Below are 19,110 nucleotides of genomic sequence, written 5' to 3'. Positions count from 1 at the left end.
AGAAATCACACGCTCAACAAAAGAAAATTCCTAACGCCAAAACGGCAACAATGATTCCAACTGAAGCCCTCAGCAAACATTCTACATCTACTGTATTGAGATACCGTATTTATAGACAGAGAAAAAAATATTAAACGTATCGAGTTAAAAAGGGATAGTGATAACCAATATAGAGTCCGTAGACGGTTCGTAGCTTCATAGCTACGGCAGTATTATCTCGTAGATCGAGCGCGTAGCACGTCTACGCAAAGTACTTTCTATAACATAAAGTCGTAAATATTACGGTAATGAGTGAGTACTGTATACTGTTCTACGTGTAAATTGTTATGTAAAGAGTGGATAAGTTTTTGTCGGACAAGCAAACGTACAATATCATAGTGAGAGGTAATGCGAGTGTATTCTACGGCTTGGAAGGTAATTAAAATATTTAATTCGATAATTTTTTTTTAGGTTACGATTTTTTTTTATTTTTTTTTATATTTATTTTATAAATAGACTGTTTTATATTGGCATAGCGATTTTGTACTAAAAATAGCGTTCTGATGTACATTTAAGCCTTTTCAACGAATTTACTGGAACATTATTTTTTTTTAAAGAGTTATGTAAAATGTCGATTTTGTAAAAGAAATGTATTTCGGAATCAAATGATCCACAGCTTTTGATATTTTAAATATTAAACGACGAAATTTTGAAACAGTAAATGCAATACATAAAAATCATTGTGTACTTAGAAAGTTATTTGGTCTAAAAATATTCCATATTCGAATTTCGTTTGTAAATTCATAGAAATTAAATGTAAGCAAATAAAAATTTAATCGATTCTTCGAACATTTATAGCGGTAACTTTTTTCATAATTTTTTCTATATTTATAGGCTTAATCGAGTAGAACGAAATACAAGCGTGGCTGAGTCCTAGGTTACCTACATATGCAAATCTGTGTCACTGAAGACGTAACCCACATTGCTTATGATTGATATATATTTTAAATAACTTATTTGTAAATATTGCGTTTTTCTCGAGTATTCTGTTTTAAGTTTTTAATATTGCAATTTATTACAACTACCGTTCTAAATTCAAACAAACTCCTCAATTGTTTTAAGTCGTTAACACTGGGGTGGTAGATAATGCTAGGCAATGCAATATAAGAATTTGTTTCTATAATTTATCTTTACAGTTTCTGTGGTCAAGATCAAATTGATTGATTAAAGAAAATCTTTATTTAAAAATAAATACTGAATAACTGTTATATAATTGGTCATACACTTTTTGTGTCAGAACATAAAGCCTCCAGGTAGACTATTCCTTCTGTCCAGATGGAAAACTTTATTTTTATGTTCAAATTTAAATTCATTTGAACGAAATTCTAGAAATCGTTCAAAGATTGAAAACAAAGACTTGACATATTTATTTTTTTATTTTTACATCGGATTAAAATTTCTTTTATATGAAAAATTAATTAAAGGAGATTATTTTTTAAGTCTTTTAATTCACGTTCTATGCTAAGTAAAATTGAAAAGTAAATATCTACTGATAAATAATGATAGATTTTATTTATCTCAACTATCGAACACTGCTTCCATTATATATTTCGAACAGAAATTTGTTTGAAAGTCGAAATAATTAATTTAAACAATAAGACAAATCGTCTTATTTGTAAAGAGACTGCTGTTGTCTGGGAACTACCAACGAATAGGTATTTCAGTTAAGCTAAAGTATTATTTTATTTAATCAGATCGCTTTTTAAAGCATCAATGAGATCTGTCTTGTAACATTTTAATGTATTTTTTAAAATATTTCACTGACGAATACAGTTAGGACTAGCAATAATTAATCTTAATATTATTATGTACTAGAATCCGAAATAATGATAGTTAAGACATGAAAGCGTACCAACAAACAAATAAACAAAAAGTTAGTATATATATTTAAGACAAACAAACAACATTGCTTCAAATGCTTGTATTGATTTATTTATTACTGGTGGTAGGGCTTTGTACAAGCTCGTCTGGGTAGGTACCACCCATTCATCAGATATTCTACCGCAAAACAGCAATACTTGATATTGTTGTATTCCGGTTTGAAGGGTGAGTGAGCCAGAGTAATTAAAGGCATAAGGTACATAAAATCTTAGTTCCCAAGGTTGGTAGCGCATTGGCTATGTAAGCGATGGTTGGCATTTCTTACAATGCCAATGTCTAAGGGCTTTTGGTTACCACTTACCATCAGGTGGCCCATATGCTCGTCCTCCTTCTTATTCTATAAAAAAAAATAAAAAATTTTCATAATATCTAATCACATATCTCAACCTTACACATATAATGAAACTTGATACCTATATACACATACATATATCTATGTCAAAACGATAAACTATCATAATATAATAGTTTTATACCAATCGTATTAATCGCTTAATAATAATAATGTCCTCCAGACCGATTTCGGCAACGGCAGCCAATCTCAAGAGAGATTAGCCAACTGCGCAGGAAATATTATAGTGCACAAGTGTGTGCGCAAACACAGGTACACTCTCTATTTCTTAACCCTCATAATCCGATGGGACGGCAATCCGACACGACCGGAAAGAGTTCAAGCGCAGGACCAACGGCTCTTCGTACTTTCCGAGGCACGGGTGTGTACACACTTCCAACTTCCAGATTCCGGGCTGCTACTAAGAATTTTCTGACAGAAAAATGTAATAACTTTTTATTGGGGCGACCTGGGAATTAAACCCAGGACCTCCGGGTCTGCGGCCGTACATCAAGCCACTAGAATTATTAATTAATACAATACAAATTTTCTACTGCACTCCACTGAGAATACAAAGTGTGAGATTTTTTCCGACACACGTTCTATTTTTTCTTTCACCTTCGAAGACAAAATGAAAAGCAAACATACACTTAGATAACTCAATTCAATAGCCTTTTTTTCTTTTAATGAATACGTATCTTTTATTTATTTTATCTCAACACCGTACATAATGGTTCTTGATGGGAATTGTCATCTCTGATTATACCGGCCATACAAAACAAAAACACTATAAAATACCAATGCGATGCTGATTCTGAAAGCCGCCTTAAGTCAAACATTGATTTTGCTTTGCTTATATAGAAATATAGAAAAGGAAGGCGGACGAGCATATGGGCCACCTGATGGTAAGTGGTCACCAACGCTCTTAGACATTGGCATTGTAAGAAATGTAAACCATCGCTTACATATCCAATGCGCCACCAACCTTGGGAACTAAGATTTTATGTCCCTTGTGCCTGTAATTACACTGGCTCACTCACCCTTCAAACCGGAACACAACAATATCAAGTATTGCTGTTTTGCGGTAGAATATCTGATGAGTGGGTGGTACCTACCCAGACGAGCTTGCACAAAGCCCTACCACCAGTAGAACTACTGTCATTATTGTTTTGACATTCGAAAGAAGGAGACATAACATTGTTTGACTAATCACCCGCTAAATAATGGTTTTAAAGAATAAGACCTAAGACCATAAGTTGTTGTCTTCTGCCTGTTACACTACTTTTTAATAGGTTTTTACTAAATAACTATAGTGGGGTTAGAACCTATTCAGGTGGCAATAAAATGAAAACAGTGAAATGAGTGTAACGTTGATGACAACAAATAATTAACTGCCTCATTCATTCACACTCTAAAGCCTGACCTATAGGTTCACATATCATGAGTTCCTGGGTTCAAGCACTAGTTTTAAAAGTTTATTGATATGCCAGACAAAAAATCTCAGTAGCAGCTCGGAGTCTAGAAATTTTCAGTGCTTACACTCCCGTGCCTTAGAAATCACGTAAATAATCACAACCACCCATTAAAGGGTAATGGGTGGTTGTGATAGTTGTCACGGTATTCTCGTATGTACAGGGTTCGTTCCACCAAGACCGTTACATTAATAAAACTCGTCATAAAGGTTATAAAATTTTAATTATAAAAATTACAACATAAAAAACAGGGGGTGGGCCGTTGACTGTATCTGGTCAATTAAGTTCACATTAATAAAATAAAATATTATAAGTGAGTTAGCTGTAAGTGAGTTGGCATCGGTTAAAATTAAGTGATAGACTTAAATAAATAAATAAGCAGGATAGTGTAAACCCTGAACGCAGTGTCACGATGAGTGAGCAAACAAATAAAAGCAGTGCGAAGCAGCAAATAGCACCAGCAGCAACAGCAGGCCACCGGACAAGCAGGCTCTTCTCCATAAAACAGCAGAGCCTCCAACATTTCCAAATCAGCAACCATTCCTTGGTTGAGTCCACCGAACAATATTATTACAAAGTACAAAGTATGCAATATACAAAGTATATATAAAATTAAAGAAAAATAAACACTCCCTGTGAACAAAACAACTTATTACCTATCTTGCTTAAACACTAAGAAGGTCCTAAGAATGCCCTAGACACAGGTACAAAGAAAAATAAGTTAATAAAACCAAGTAATAACCTAGACAATTGAGGTTATTAAAGTTAACTTTTAAAGTGTCAGAATATTTAAAATTATTGCTTAATTAGCAATAAAATAATATTAGAAAGCAAGAACTATTTTTAAATTAATGAAACAAAGCTTTTAAGCAATTCGAATCACATTAGGAATCAACCCAGGTCACCTAGTACATTGACAAAGTCTATGTTCAGTTTTAGAATAAAATACGAAGAAATTGATAAAAATAAAGATTGATAAAAATAATGAACCACGTGGTATAATGATTACTGAATGTTATTTATGTATCAACTCACCTCAGTAGTGTTAAAATAAGTAGAAGTAAGGCAATATGTGACTTATATTGCACGTGGCACGGTTTTGATATAAAGACTGGAATTAAAAGAAAAATCGATTAAATACAACTCAAATAACAAATAATATGCCTCGATTAAACTAATACGATGTGTTTTACTTACGGTTTGGTAACCCGAACCTCTCAAATACGTTTTACAAAGTAGATGACGTAGATAACCCTCCGTAGTATAATTTTGTATATAATCTGAAACTAATTTAAAAACCAATATACTAAATGTACAAACAATATATTCAATGCCAATAACCCACTATATTCAACGAATATACTTACAAAAAGGAATACATTTAATCGTTTAAAACTAACATGCGTCGGCAAGCGACCGGCGCTTGCTCAACGATCCAAAGGACGACCGACGGCGAATAACGTAGTGCTGCGATCTCTCAAACAGCATAGATAATAAATGTCGAAACAATGAATGCCGATTCGATAGCCGTAATTTATTTTATAAACCGGTTAGATTAGGTAAAATAAATACAATATTTTAATAAAATTAAAATATTGAAAAATTAAAATTTTTAGGGTTACAGAGTTCGGGAATAGTGTGAAATGCCCCACGCAATTGGCTATTCTCCTTTGAGTATAGCTACCGTCTTTGAAAGCGGGCAGAATATCACAAGAAAGTAATATGTGTATTTCAGTTAGATCTCTTTTCTGGTCAAATTAACACTTGACTGGTAACAAGGGCAAAAACACTTTTGACGTATGATATACATAGGTCGAACCTTTTTTTCTGTAAACCTGTCCTCTGAAAATTGGGTATAATTTGACAGTGATTTCCTTACTGAGACATATTTGTATGTATGAATTTATGCATATAAGACCTGACCTATGTAAAAACGACTTTTGTCAATATTCGTTTGAAATAGAGTTCTGACTCTAACATATTTGCTAAGTCTAGACTTACACTCAATTTCTGGGCACGATTTTTTTTATTTGTTACTATCTAATATGTGATGGAAATCCTCCCTATGTATGACATGCCGGACCAAAGAAGTCAATGATTATAAAAAAATTGATGAAAAAAAAAGTGTAATGATTTCAAGCTTTTCAATTACTGGACAGATTGGGTTATAATATCGTTAAAATACTTTTATAACATCTCAAATATCACTGGCTATTAGTGTTTTTGAAAAAAATTCAATAAGGTTGAATAGAACTCGTGTTTTTAATTGCACTTCAATACTCTTTATGTTTTTTATAATTAATTATTATTAAATATTATGTATTTGTTCAATAAAATAAAATGTTTTCTTTTCTTAAGTATGTAATATCTGAGAAAACTGCCTGAAAATGTAAATGTGCGCTAAGGCCTCCTCTACCTTTATAAGGAGAAAAATTGGAGCTGATTCCACCACGCTGTTCCAATACGGGTTGGTGGAAAACACATGTGGAAGAATTTCAGTAAAATTAGACACACGCAGGTTTCTTCGCGATGTTTTCCTTTATCGCAAATGACGAGACGAATTATAATCACAAAATTAAGCACATTAAAATTAAGTGGTGCTTGCCCGCGTTTGAACGCACGATTATCGGTTAAAATTCACGTGTTACCACTGGACCATCTCGGCTTTTTTCGGCTATTAACTTATAAATTGTTAATTTCGAATTAGTTATTATTATATGTTATGTTGGTTATTCTAAATAAATAAAGAATGATACCGCAGGAAAACTGATAGAGTATAAGGAGACAGTACAATTGAAAACGGTGTGATGGCAATAATACAGGTGTTTTTTTAAATTCTCAAACTTATACATTGAAATTCAACTGAGTTAGTTCCTTACCGGTTATTCTAGAAATAATCTACATTCCGGACCCGTACCGACCGACCGTACCGACCCGGTAGGCTTACAATTAATTTATTCATGTAAAATGACGATTCAAAGTTCAAACCGGTAGTTACTGGTGGTAGGGCTTTGTGCAAGCTCGTCTGGGTAGGTACCACCCACTCATCAGATATTCTACCGCAAAACAGCAATACTTGATATTGTTGTGTTCCGGTTTGAAGGGTGAGTGAGCCAGTGTAATTACAGGCACAAGGGACATAAAATCTTAGTTCCCAAGGTTGGTGGCGCATTGGCTATAAGCGATGGTTGACATTTCTTACAATGCCAATGTCTAAGGGCGTTTGGTGACCACTTACCATCAGGTGGCCCATATGCTCGTCCACCATCCTATTCTATAAAAAAAAACCGGTTGTATGATCATACTTGAATAATAATAATTATTATTGTACATTTTGAATTTGATTTATGAAGCAGTCAGCGAGATTTCGCGTTGAAAAAATTGGGTTTCCGAGACCCCAGGATCTGCACCTATGTAAGATAGTAAAGAGGCAGTTTAAGCGCTGATACCAATATTGTTACACTTATCCATGATGTAAATAACTATTTCAACCACATATTTTTAACAGTAACAGTAACAGCCTGTAAATGTCCCACTGCTGGGCTAAGGCCTCCTCTCCCTTTTTTTTTGAGGAGAAGGTTTGGAGCTTATTCCACCACGCTGCTCCAGTGCGGGTTGGTGGAACATATTTTTAATACAATGACATATTCGTAGTTCATTCACTGAACATAACGATTATACTAAACGTTGAACAAAATAGTTTAGTATTTATAAAGCGTTCTGTCGATTGCCCGCTGTTTGCTGTTCGCTAACGATTCGTACGGTCCATTTAATACGGAACCGTTCAAGCTGAGATTCTAAGTCATTTTGTTCTAGCTACTTTAAAATTGTGAAATCTTGCATAAATGCATCTGAGTTAAGGTGGCTTAGTGGTTAGGACAAGTGGATAGCAAAACAAAGGTCACTTCACTTTTGTTTTTTTTGTAAGAGTGGAATGAGCCCAAATCTTTTCTTTTTGGGCAAAGAAGTGTTTTGGTCCAGCATGATTCGTTATGTAATTCATATTATAATTTCATAAATGTAAATTCTTCTAGTTGTAATAAAAGTCTTCCATATATAGAAATGAACAACGTCATTAAACATTAGTACCGTTAAAGTAAGAGCGAATACGCCAAAACTTTTAAAGATCTGCAGAAAACCTGTTGCCATTTATTTTCAAAAGTTTAACAACAAAAGCGCTCTGAATAAACTTACTAAGCTAACTAAGTAGTAATTTTAAAACTACCACTCCATTATTTCCAACTCCGTTAAGTTAAGGAGTACTTTAATTATCCCCCCTTTTCCCACTACTCTACTGACTTGCTATAAACTAATTACAGGATACTTAACCAATAAATAGCAACGTTTTGTCCGATACAAATGCATCCCACTTTGAAGATTAGTGCGTCAATTAATTGCAATCATATGGGACCGAACTGATTCGTATTGCAAATGTCATCAATGACGTAATTAATGGTCATTGCATCTTGTTTTGTGAATATTAAGGAGATAAAGTCACCGTTAACTATCAAATGGCTAATTTTCCTACAGTTTGCATCTAATTTTGTTCGAGTTAACGTGAAAGCATTGACGCCTTTTTATATTTAATTTACTAGTAGATTAGCTTGCCCAGTAGTCGAAATTCGACCGTAATTCATTGTTAATAAAAGTTAATTTTGAAAGGCATACTTGATATTCACATTCAGTTAAAGCTTATATAACTTTTATTCTTTATTGTTATTTAAAAAAAAAAAACGAAGATAGCAGAAATCCGGTTTGGTTTTCAAAACTTGGTCTGTACGGCAATAAAAAAATCCAACGAAGTGTCAAAAATGTGTTTGATAAAATTGGCATTAAGACCGTAAGCAAAATAAGTAATAAGGTATTCATTTTTTTTATGTACAGTATTTGTAAAATATATTCTAAACTTTTTAATCTGAACTCTTTCTCTATATATGCAGTAACTATTCCAAATCTAACAGAACTCCGTGCGCGCAATATAACTTGAGATACAAAGTTTTCTCTTCACGTGTACAGACCAGATGACATAAGAGAAAAAGGAATAAAAAAGTGCGCAAAGACGGTCTCTCACAAACAGCCTTTGGTAAAAGAAGTTTTGTAAGAGAAAAAATAAGTGCAATCAAATGTAGAGATGCATATTTAGAATTAACGTCTAAATAAAACGTCATATTATTTTTTATCTGTAAATAAACATTTATTATTATTATAATTATTATTATAAATAGTTGGATAGGCAAATGAGCCACCTGATGGTAAGTCTAACGGTGTTGGAACTAAAATGTTACTCACCCTTCCAACTTAACCACGAAAATGTTAATTATGGAATAAGCGATGAGTCGGTGGTACCTCCACACAAAGCCCTACCATCAAGCTATATAGATGTTGCAATTAAATTCGACCTTGTAGATCTCAACGCGAACCCAAAAACAATCTTATATATTAATAGCGATTACAAAACTGTTTTAAATTAAAAAAAAAATGACAAGATAAGATTTATTCAGAAGACATGTTTTTAATTTAGAATTAAACAAGAAAAGCCTAGATCAAAGTCTAGTGTAGAAATATGGTTGAGAGAACTAGGCACGACTTGAGTGCTCATTCAGGCATAAAAATGAAAACGTATTTTTATTCTCGTTTAAGTAAAGTTGTGTGACCCAATTTTTTTTTTATTAAGAAATTGGAAAACAGACATACCCATACTCATGCATTGGTACTGTAATAAAAAATCTCTTGTGCCTGTAATTAAGTGTAATTACTCGGCTACTCATGGTTACTCACAATTTAATCAGGTAAGGTGGAACAATATTAAATATTTATTAATGCATCAAAATACATATATAAACAAAAAATTATACATAATATTTTTAATTTAGAATTTTGAAAAAAGTTTTCAATAACATGATAAGGAAAAAGGAGTCATTCACAAGTTGTGTATTATTTATGAACTCAAACAGACATTATTAAATATAGAGTGACTGTCACTTAATATACCAATCAAGTAAAAGTCGAACTCAGAACAGATCCATTATCTTATGTACTCGTATATATGTTTTCAATCAGTTAGTGTTTAAGGATAACTTTTAATCAAAACCTATTTTCTATACAAGCAGATGGTAAATTAATGAGTTATTATTAGTATTTTTTATTGTAAAAACTGTTTGTTCAATAATAATAAACATTTATCTGTATCGAATACTATTGTTATATCAAAATATGCCGAGTCGCAAATATAATCACAATATTTATCAACAATTCAAAGTTCAATTCAAACCAATTGAAGCTGTATTGTCATATATATATACACCAAAATTATTTATCATTACGATTAAAGATATTGCAATAATATTGTGTAATTGAAATATATTACAATTGCTACAGGACACGGATTGTTACTAAACGGTATTGACGGGACGGTTGACGTTGTTGGTAGGGACTTGCCTTTCACGACGAAGGTTGTGGGTTCATCTCACACCCAGGACAACATTTGTGTGCATGAACATGTCTGTTTGTCCTGAGTCTGGGTGCAATTATCTGTATAAGTATGTATTCACAAAATAAAAGTAGTATATGTAGTATATCAGTTGTCTGGTTTCCATAGCAGAAGCTCTGCTTAATTTGGGATCAGATGGCCGTGTGTGAATAATGTAATGTCCTAGTAATGTCCCAGGATATTTCTTTATAAACTTACATAAAAACAATTCAAGCACCAGAAAATCATTATAATATAACAGTAATGATTCGTTTTTGTAGCAAAAATTGTTGTTCTCAAACGTTGCACGCATCAAACTGATATATGTCATCGCACACTCTTTTGCACATTTTTTTTTCGTAAATGTAGAATTCACTCTTTAGATATAAGGCCGCCTTTTGTAATTAGACTACCTATTGCAATCATATATTGTTATATTTTTATAAAGTATTTTATTATAAGTCCATAATTTAGTACTGAATAGTTACAACTGCTTACTAAGATTATATAAACTTCGATTTATGCTATCGCATAACTCTAATGTGAATATCCCACTAATGGGCCTCCTCTCTCTTTTTGAGGAGGAGGTTTTGAAGATTATTCCACCACGCTGCTCCTATGCGGGTTGGTGAAATACACATGAGGCAGAATTTCAGTGAAATTAGACACATGCAGGTTTCCTCGCGATGTTTTCTTTCACCGTCAAGCATGAAATGAATTATAATCATAAATTAAGCACATGAAGATTCAGTGGTGCTTGCCCGGACATGAACCCACGATCATCGGTTAAGATTCACGCGCTCTTAACACTGGGCCTTCTCGGCTTTATTGTAACTGTAATAACTCTAATTCTCTCAACTTAATCAATATTCGTTAAGGAATCACGTGTTCTATTGCGCTATCGGAGCTTACATAGACATATAAAGATTTTCTATTTTCATATGTAAGATTTTGTGATAGTGCTTTGTACAAGCTCATCTGGTCGGTACCACCCACTTATCAGATATTCTACAGTTAAATACTAGTACACAGTATTGTTTTGTTCTGGTTTGAAGGATAAGTGAATTATTGTAACTACAGGTACAAAAAACGTAACATCTTAGTTACCAAAGTTTGTGGCGCGTTTGCCAGTCCACCTAACTATTCTATAAAAAAAAACAACAACCAATTAACCATCAACCAATATTATAATTATCAAAATATATTATTAATGACTTCACTTCACGAAGAATCTAATTGAGACGTGACTTTCATTAATATCCGAGATAATAATTAAATCAAAAAATTAAGCAACGAAGTTTCCTTTCTATAAAATGAAGGACTAGATAACTCAAGGTTTTGTCAAAGGCTTGGAATCTTTTAGTCTAATCTACTTAATGTTCGAAGACGGACTAGGAAACTAGGATAAAACAATTCTAATTGAAGTAATTGCCCTTCTCGTCCCTCGTAACAAAAGATTTTTTATAATTAGTTTCTTTATCCAATTACAACTCAAAATTGGTTCGCAACGCGTACTGAGTCGTACAAAAAATCTTCCTAAACATATTAGGCTTCATAGTTTGTGTTCTAAAATATTACATAAATTGGCGTATCAGTAGATACATTAGGTAATTTTATTTTATATAATAATTCAAACGTAATTAAAATTAACGGCGGTCCGTCGATTACGTCCAACCACGTGATGTGACATAATAGCAAAATTGCATACATTTAAAATTGCATCATCATCATTTACTGGTGGTAGAGCTTTGTGCAAGCTCGTCTGGGTAGGTACCACCCACTCATCAGATATTCTACCGAAAAACAGCAGTACTTGGTATTGTTGTGTTCCAGTTTAAAGGGTGAGTGATCTAGTGTAATTACAGGCACAAGGGACATAACATATTAGTTCCCAAGGTTGGTGGCGCATTGGTGATGTAAGCAATGGATAACATTTCTTACAATGCCAATGTCTATGAGCGTTGGTGACCACTTACCATCAGGTGGCCCATATGCTCGTCCGCCTTCTTGTTCTATAAAAAAAAATAACCACAGGCGTTACAGTCTCACATATATATTCGAATGTCATGATTGTTATTATTAATGTACAATTTGAACGAGAATAGAAGTGCTATTTTCGATAGACTTTAAGTATCTTGTTTATTTTTAATTTAAACTTTGAATCTAATTTATTTAATGTTTCTCGCCGCAGTCATGAGCGCATTAGCTCCTGGACTTTCATATAATTATACGATTCCGATCCTTATTCCGTAGTCGTGATAGCAAGCAACCGATTAGCGCATATGAAAACTCGCCCGCCGAATTAAATAGGGTAAGGACCAAGAAATAAATTGAAATTTTTATTTTTTCATAAAATTCAATGAAATAATTTCACAAGTAACGATAATAATATATTTTTATCATAATGTATTTCTTATCGAATTCGGCTATCGCAGCCATATTTAAGCGAAACTGGCAATATTTGCAGGATATTTCTACGTGAACACAAGTCTTCTCCAATTTCTTTTTATTGACCCGATTGGATTTTAAACCGAGGAATTCGTGGTCTGCGGTCTTACAATCTAGCCTGTAGGGCTTATAAGAGCCACCGAGGCAGTCTAATAGTACTTATTGATTGTAACAGATATGTGTTCTATAATCTAATCCAAATGGCCGGTGACACACTCGATTAAGCATTATACCGCCGGCTTGATTCCAATCTACGTTCACTTGATCCGTTTGGAATTATATTCAAACATAACGTTCTATTAAACAACTACTTTTATTGAAGAAGATACAAAATAATAATTTTATAACGATTCTCACCGTTCCAATGTATTTACGCTTGTAAAACTCGCTTGAAAATGTAAATAGACGGATTAAATAGGCACAAATTCGAGGATCACGTTAAATACCTGTAGCATCATGTATTCAATCGGTGGTGGGGCATTGTTCAAGTCTGAATGGGTACCACCAATTCATTTATTCTACTGCTAAATAGCCCTATGTTAATATTTTTGTGTTCTAATTTGAAGAGTGAGTGAGTCAGTGTATGGTTTATGAAATTGTAATCGGCGCAAGAACACTGCATGCAGTGATTGCTTTCAAATGGACGTACATTAAAATTTTCTATTTTAGTAAATTTTTTGTAGGATATACATATATACATTATATATATATATATGTAATAACCGCTAGTAAACTTTTAAAAATAAATAAATAAATAAAAGTGTAATTACAGTCAAGAGACGTAATTTCTTAAATTCCACGGTCGGTTGCGGCTTGGTGATGTAAGGAATAGTTACAACGCTAATTTCTATGGGTAGTGATGATTACTTCCATGGCAGTCAATTTGCCAGTTCTCGTGTAACTGAAATACAAAATAAAAAGAGCGAGAATCGAGTCCATAACTAGTCATCATAATGACAGTATTTTCAACATATTCTGTATTATAAGAATCTCACATTCCAATTAGGTTTCCTAAATATTTCGGTGAAACTATTTGGTTTCTTAATCAAATCTATTATGCTTTTTTATTAAGACGACATTTTCCTAGTTGTTTTACTAGTTTATTGAAAGAAAGAACAAACAAAAGAAAAATTAATTTGAATCAGCGCACATTGCAGACGAAATTTACATAGATAAAAAATGGTAAAAGAATTAAGTAATGAACTTAACCTACACTTAATAAAAAGAGAATTAAATCTTAATCTTAGAAAAATAAAATAAGTAAAGGGAACTAAAAATAAGAGTAAAATAAACAGAAATAATTATACTTAAAAGTTAACAGTGTAATATCGTGAACGTCGTTCTTGTTTCACTGTTACGAACTTCAATAAATACTCCAACACCTCGGATTTACACGGATTTAACTCATTGCTTTGAATTCGCAAGTTAAATCCTTAGAGTCCACTTAGTAGTATAATTTATTTACTGGTGGTAGGGCTTTGTGCAAGCTAATCTGGGTAGGTACCACCCACTCGTCAGATATTCTACCGCAAAATAGCAGTATTTAGTATTGTTGTGTTCCGGTTTGAAGGGTGAGTGAGCCAGTGTAATTACAGGCAAAAGCGACATAACATCTTACTTCCCAAGGTTGGTGGCGCATTGGCGATGTAAGCGATGGTTAACATTTCTTACAAAGCCAATGCCTATGGGCGTTGGTGACCACTTACCATCAGGTGGCCCATATGCTCGTCCGCCTTCCTATTCTATAAAAAATAATAATTAAATAAAATATTATGAGAACGTATTTCACCACGCCTCTAGACGTTATATTTATCCGAGTTCGTGTATTCCAAGGCGTGACATAATAATTTTAATTATATGAAATAAAGCAAAGTTGCCTGTTTGTTTTTTTACAGTTCTAGTAGACCAGTTTATCTCATCATTTTCTTCGAGGCCTAGCAGTATCATTGTATCATAGATGATTCGGTAGGCAACAGTTTTGAAACTCAGCCTTTCCTTCTCTCTCTTACCTCAGATTAATAAAGATCTAGATCTAGTGCTAAATACAAATCAGTTTGAACTAAAAATGAAGGGAGCTAGTAAAAAAATTGTCTTTATAATTTAAAACAGGAAAGCTGTCGATTAGCATCGTTTATTAGTACTGGGTTCAAACACTTAAAAATTAATGTTTGCGCAAGTTGTTTCAATAAAATTATTTTTATAGAAATTATTGTCGTGCCAGAGAAATACTCTGCAGTTTATAAGGACGTAAGTGGTAGCATCACGTTTCAATCACATGATTCTGAAATGACGCGTCCAAATTGCCTTTAAAAGCCTACTTAACCGAGGCATATTTAGATTTTTTCCCCATAAAATTTCTTACAACATCAATGAAAGTGTTACACAAATAATATCAAACGAATCACCCAATTCAATGTTACGAACCTTTATCTCACATTTGCAACGAAATCCGATTAGAGGTCAACGATAATGGTCGTTCGACTGGGTAAATAATTTAACAGTGAAGATTTAGGCGATTTAACCTAATAGCCTTTGATAAGGCTCTATCTGATGTAATGTGATTCGTTTTAGGACGAAAATTGTTAGATTGGAACACTTATCACGATACTTGGCCGTCTAGCTTAAGGATACCGTTATTTCATTTGTTATTATTACAATAAATCGGGGGTGTTCTTTTTGTTATGCATAGCAAAAATCTGTGTATATTATAACTACCGTCTTTTTACATTTTTAAAACTTCTTTCAGACAGTATGGAAATAGAAATAAAACACTTAAACATGAGCACGGATGCTGCCAAAAAGTATATTATAGACAACATTTTTATATTTTGTACTTTTACATTTTTATTTCAAGTCTGTGTCATTTTCATATCTTCCATCATACATGTCATTTGTAAAATATTTTAAATAGCTCGGTCACTTTAAGTTAGCAGACTAGGTAGCTAATTCATATAATGACAGATACATATACTGATAAATATGTTAGTTGTAGATCTTTGTGCCCTGATACTCTACACATCTCAATACCACTCACTTATCCGTTCTACCTCCAAACCCCAAAATTCTGTGTTCTTATACTCCAGTTGAAAACAAAAGTCAGATCCAGTGAGAATTTTTATATGAATATTTATGTTAGTATTTTTAGCAGTTTCAGTAGTATCAAAGTTATCGACATAGCCCAAAGGATTAGTAAGCTGAAGTTGCAGTGGGCTGGTTACATATGTTGCAGAACTGACAACTGTTGGAGTAGACGTGTTCTGGAATGAGGACCATTTCTTGGCAAAAGTAGCGTAGGACACTCTCCAGCTAGGTGAAGTGACGATATACGCAAATTGACTGTCAGCGGATGGAGATTGAGAGCTAAAGATTGAGCTCAATGGCGTGCCATTGGAGATATATGTCCAACAATCGACAACAAAGGGATGATGACGAGTGTCAGTAGCTATGTACACGGGAAACTTATCAGCAAAATGACCTTTTGTTCGCCTGACTACATAAAACAAATTAAATGAAGTAAGAAGTAAAATAACAGCTTGTAGATTTCACATAGTTGTAAAGGGTTTGAGCTTATTCTATCATGCTGGTATTGGACCAGGATTATAGGAATACACAAGGTGTTTCTTGAAATTGTTTTCTTAAACAATGGTGCACCTCAACCCCTGATAAAAAATATGTATAAACATGATCTTTATACAAACAAAATTGCGGGAGAACCAGAGCAAGTCAAGTATATATAGTTAATACACACACACACACACACACATATATATATATATATATATATATATATATATATATATATATATATACGATCAGTATTGAACCAAATACTTTCTCAGCCCATACCCCAACATAAAACCCTTTATGTTAATATCCCTTTACGCTTAATTCGAATGCGTTCTTTCAAATTTATTTTAATATCTCGCAAACTTTGATCTAAATTAGAAAGTTTATCGGCAATTTTATTCGAAAAATTTACTTAAGATACAAAGCAAATATTTTAATAAATGTGCTAGGGAAAGAATTTTATCGACATTACATATATCTAATTATAAATCTCCCGTTAATGTATTTATTTGCTATTTTTATAGCAAAAGTATAATTTTAGTTTTCAATATATTGAAAGAAATAGCTAAAATAGTATAGGTTAACATATTATCAATCTTGTAATAATTGATCTCCAAATGAAATATATGACATGAAGCCTTGCCCGGTGTCAGTGAATTTACAAGTCGTTGCTTAACTTAATTTCCTCTTAAATAAAAATAATAACTAAGATCCTAAGTCTTGGTTTATCGAGGAGAAAAACAGCCTTTATTGTCATTTCACGAGTAACGTCGCGTAGTACAAACTCCTTAGTAATCTTAATTTTTAATTTAAAACACTAAGGCTTATAATACTACAAGATTATTTATTTTTGTCCTCCTGGCCGATTTCAAGTATGATCGCAGGAGATACTATAGTGCACATATGTGACATGCATATTTCAAAATGAACAATTCCGATCAACTGACCTATGGTATTTTTTCGAAGAATGCTTGACATACTTCATATTGATTGTAGCTCCTCCATTGTAGCGGATATCTGGATGATTCTATAATTAAGAATGTAAATAAAACTGAATTAATTCTCATTGTAGGTTGTCTTGTATTTGGATCATCTCATGATAAGTGGGTCCACCGTCCATCGACTCTGTAAGAAATATGAACCATCATGAATGCGCAACTAACCTTGTCGAAGGTATGTCTTGCGTCTATAATAATGCTGACTGACTAAGCCTTGGAACCCGAATACAACCATACCATGCTTTGTGGTGGGTAAATTTGCACATAAATCAACCATCAAGTAGATGTATCATTAGATATTGAAAGATGAATTAATCCTAATATTATAAATACGAAATTGAGTTTATTTATTTGTATGTTTCTAACGCTTTCACGTCGTAATTACTCAAACGATCATCATAAATATCATCATAATTTTGCATATAAATCGTCAGGTGTAACTTGTAATAGTATATGAAACGTTCATACATAATATTTTATGTAGAATAGTTTGTTCTTTCATATATAGGTTGCTTCATAGATACTGCTTATTATATTTTATAGTAAGAACGATTCAGATTTCTTGGTGAAATGCCGCCCTATCATATCATAGTTAATTTGCATAAGTATCTATCAATTGCTTCTGTATATACAAAACATAAACATCTAACTTGAAACATTTTTTTTTAATAGAATAGGAAGGTGGACGAGCATATAGGTCACCTGATGGTAAGTGGTCACCAACGCCCATAGACATTGGCATTGTGAAGTGTTAACCATCGCTTACATCACCAATGCGCCACCAACCTTGGGAACTAAGATGTTATGTCCCTTGTGCCTGTAATTACACTGGCTCACTCACCTTTCAAACCGGAACACAACAATACTAAGTACTGCTGTTTTGCGGTAGAATATCTGATGAGTGGGTGGTACCTACCCAGACGAGCTTGCACAAAGCTCTATCACCAGTAAACATGTATCATATTACATTATAAATTATATTGCTCAATACAATTCAAAGGAAATTTATATTGCTCCTTTAGTGTATTTTGAATATTTTCATAATTTGATATGATATTTGTAATTTGTATAATTCGTAACGTGCCGTACCACGACAACCGTTGGAGTAGACGTATTCTGAAGACGCCTATGTCCAGAAGTGGACGACAAAGGGATGATGTTGAGTATCAGTAGCTATGTACACGGGAAACTTATCAGCAAAATGACCTTTTGTTCACCTGATTACCTCAAACGATTTAAATTAAGTAAGAAGTAAAATAACAGTCAGATGTTCCATAGTTTAAGGGTTCGAACTATCTATATCTATGTCGCGCTTATTAGACCAGGATTAAAGAGATACATAGTGTGTTTCTTGAAATTGTTTTCTAAATGCTACGCCATTTTTATAATGTGATATATTAATATGTAGCATTCGTAGTGTGCCGTACCACGTTACGCACGGTTTCACGTTAACGACGGCATGGGGGACAAGCTTTAATATACTAGCTGTCTGACTACGTACGGTTAATATAAAGAAACGCATTATTTCGATCGTTTTTCGTCCTATTTTAGCGGTATAATATAACATAGCCTATGTCCATTATGAAGGTCAATTCTATACGAATTTGATGTATAGTTTCAGTTTGATTTGGATGTATAGTTTCAGTAATCACTTCCATAGAAAAAACCTTTTATATTAAATATTTTAACCTACTCTTGTCGATTGCAAGTTAAGGATTGTATTAAAATTGTTAGATATTCAACAACAAAAAAACTTGCTTAGCATGCATGGAATATATAACTATAATGAACAATAAAAAGGATGCCGTGTTGTTATTGTTTTAAATCAACGCAAGTATATTATTATATATTTTATGTTATAAGAACTTTAGCGTTAAGCGTTTCTTTTTTTTTTATAGAATAGGA

General features: G+C 33.1%; 1 protein-coding gene across 1 annotated transcript in view; it reads left to right on the top strand.

Moving 5' to 3' along the window:
* The first annotated feature begins 225 nt into the window (after positions 1 to 225).
* The window catches only part of LOC126778218 (octopamine receptor beta-3R-like), a 60,509-nt gene continuing 41,624 nt past the window's right edge, over positions 226 to 19,110 (top strand). Inside the window, exon 1 of the mRNA XM_050501696.1 lies at positions 226 to 414. The gene's annotated coding sequence lies outside the window, so the exon portion shown is untranslated. The remainder of the gene's footprint in view (positions 415 to 19,110) is intronic.

Source organism: Nymphalis io, chromosome 25 (assembly GCF_905147045.1).
Source record: "Nymphalis io chromosome 25, ilAglIoxx1.1, whole genome shotgun sequence".
Classification (NCBI taxonomy): domain Eukaryota; kingdom Metazoa; phylum Arthropoda; class Insecta; order Lepidoptera; family Nymphalidae; genus Nymphalis; species Nymphalis io.
The sequence above is the reverse complement of the archived record's forward strand: the minus strand, read 5'-3'. Positions and strand labels throughout refer to the sequence as shown.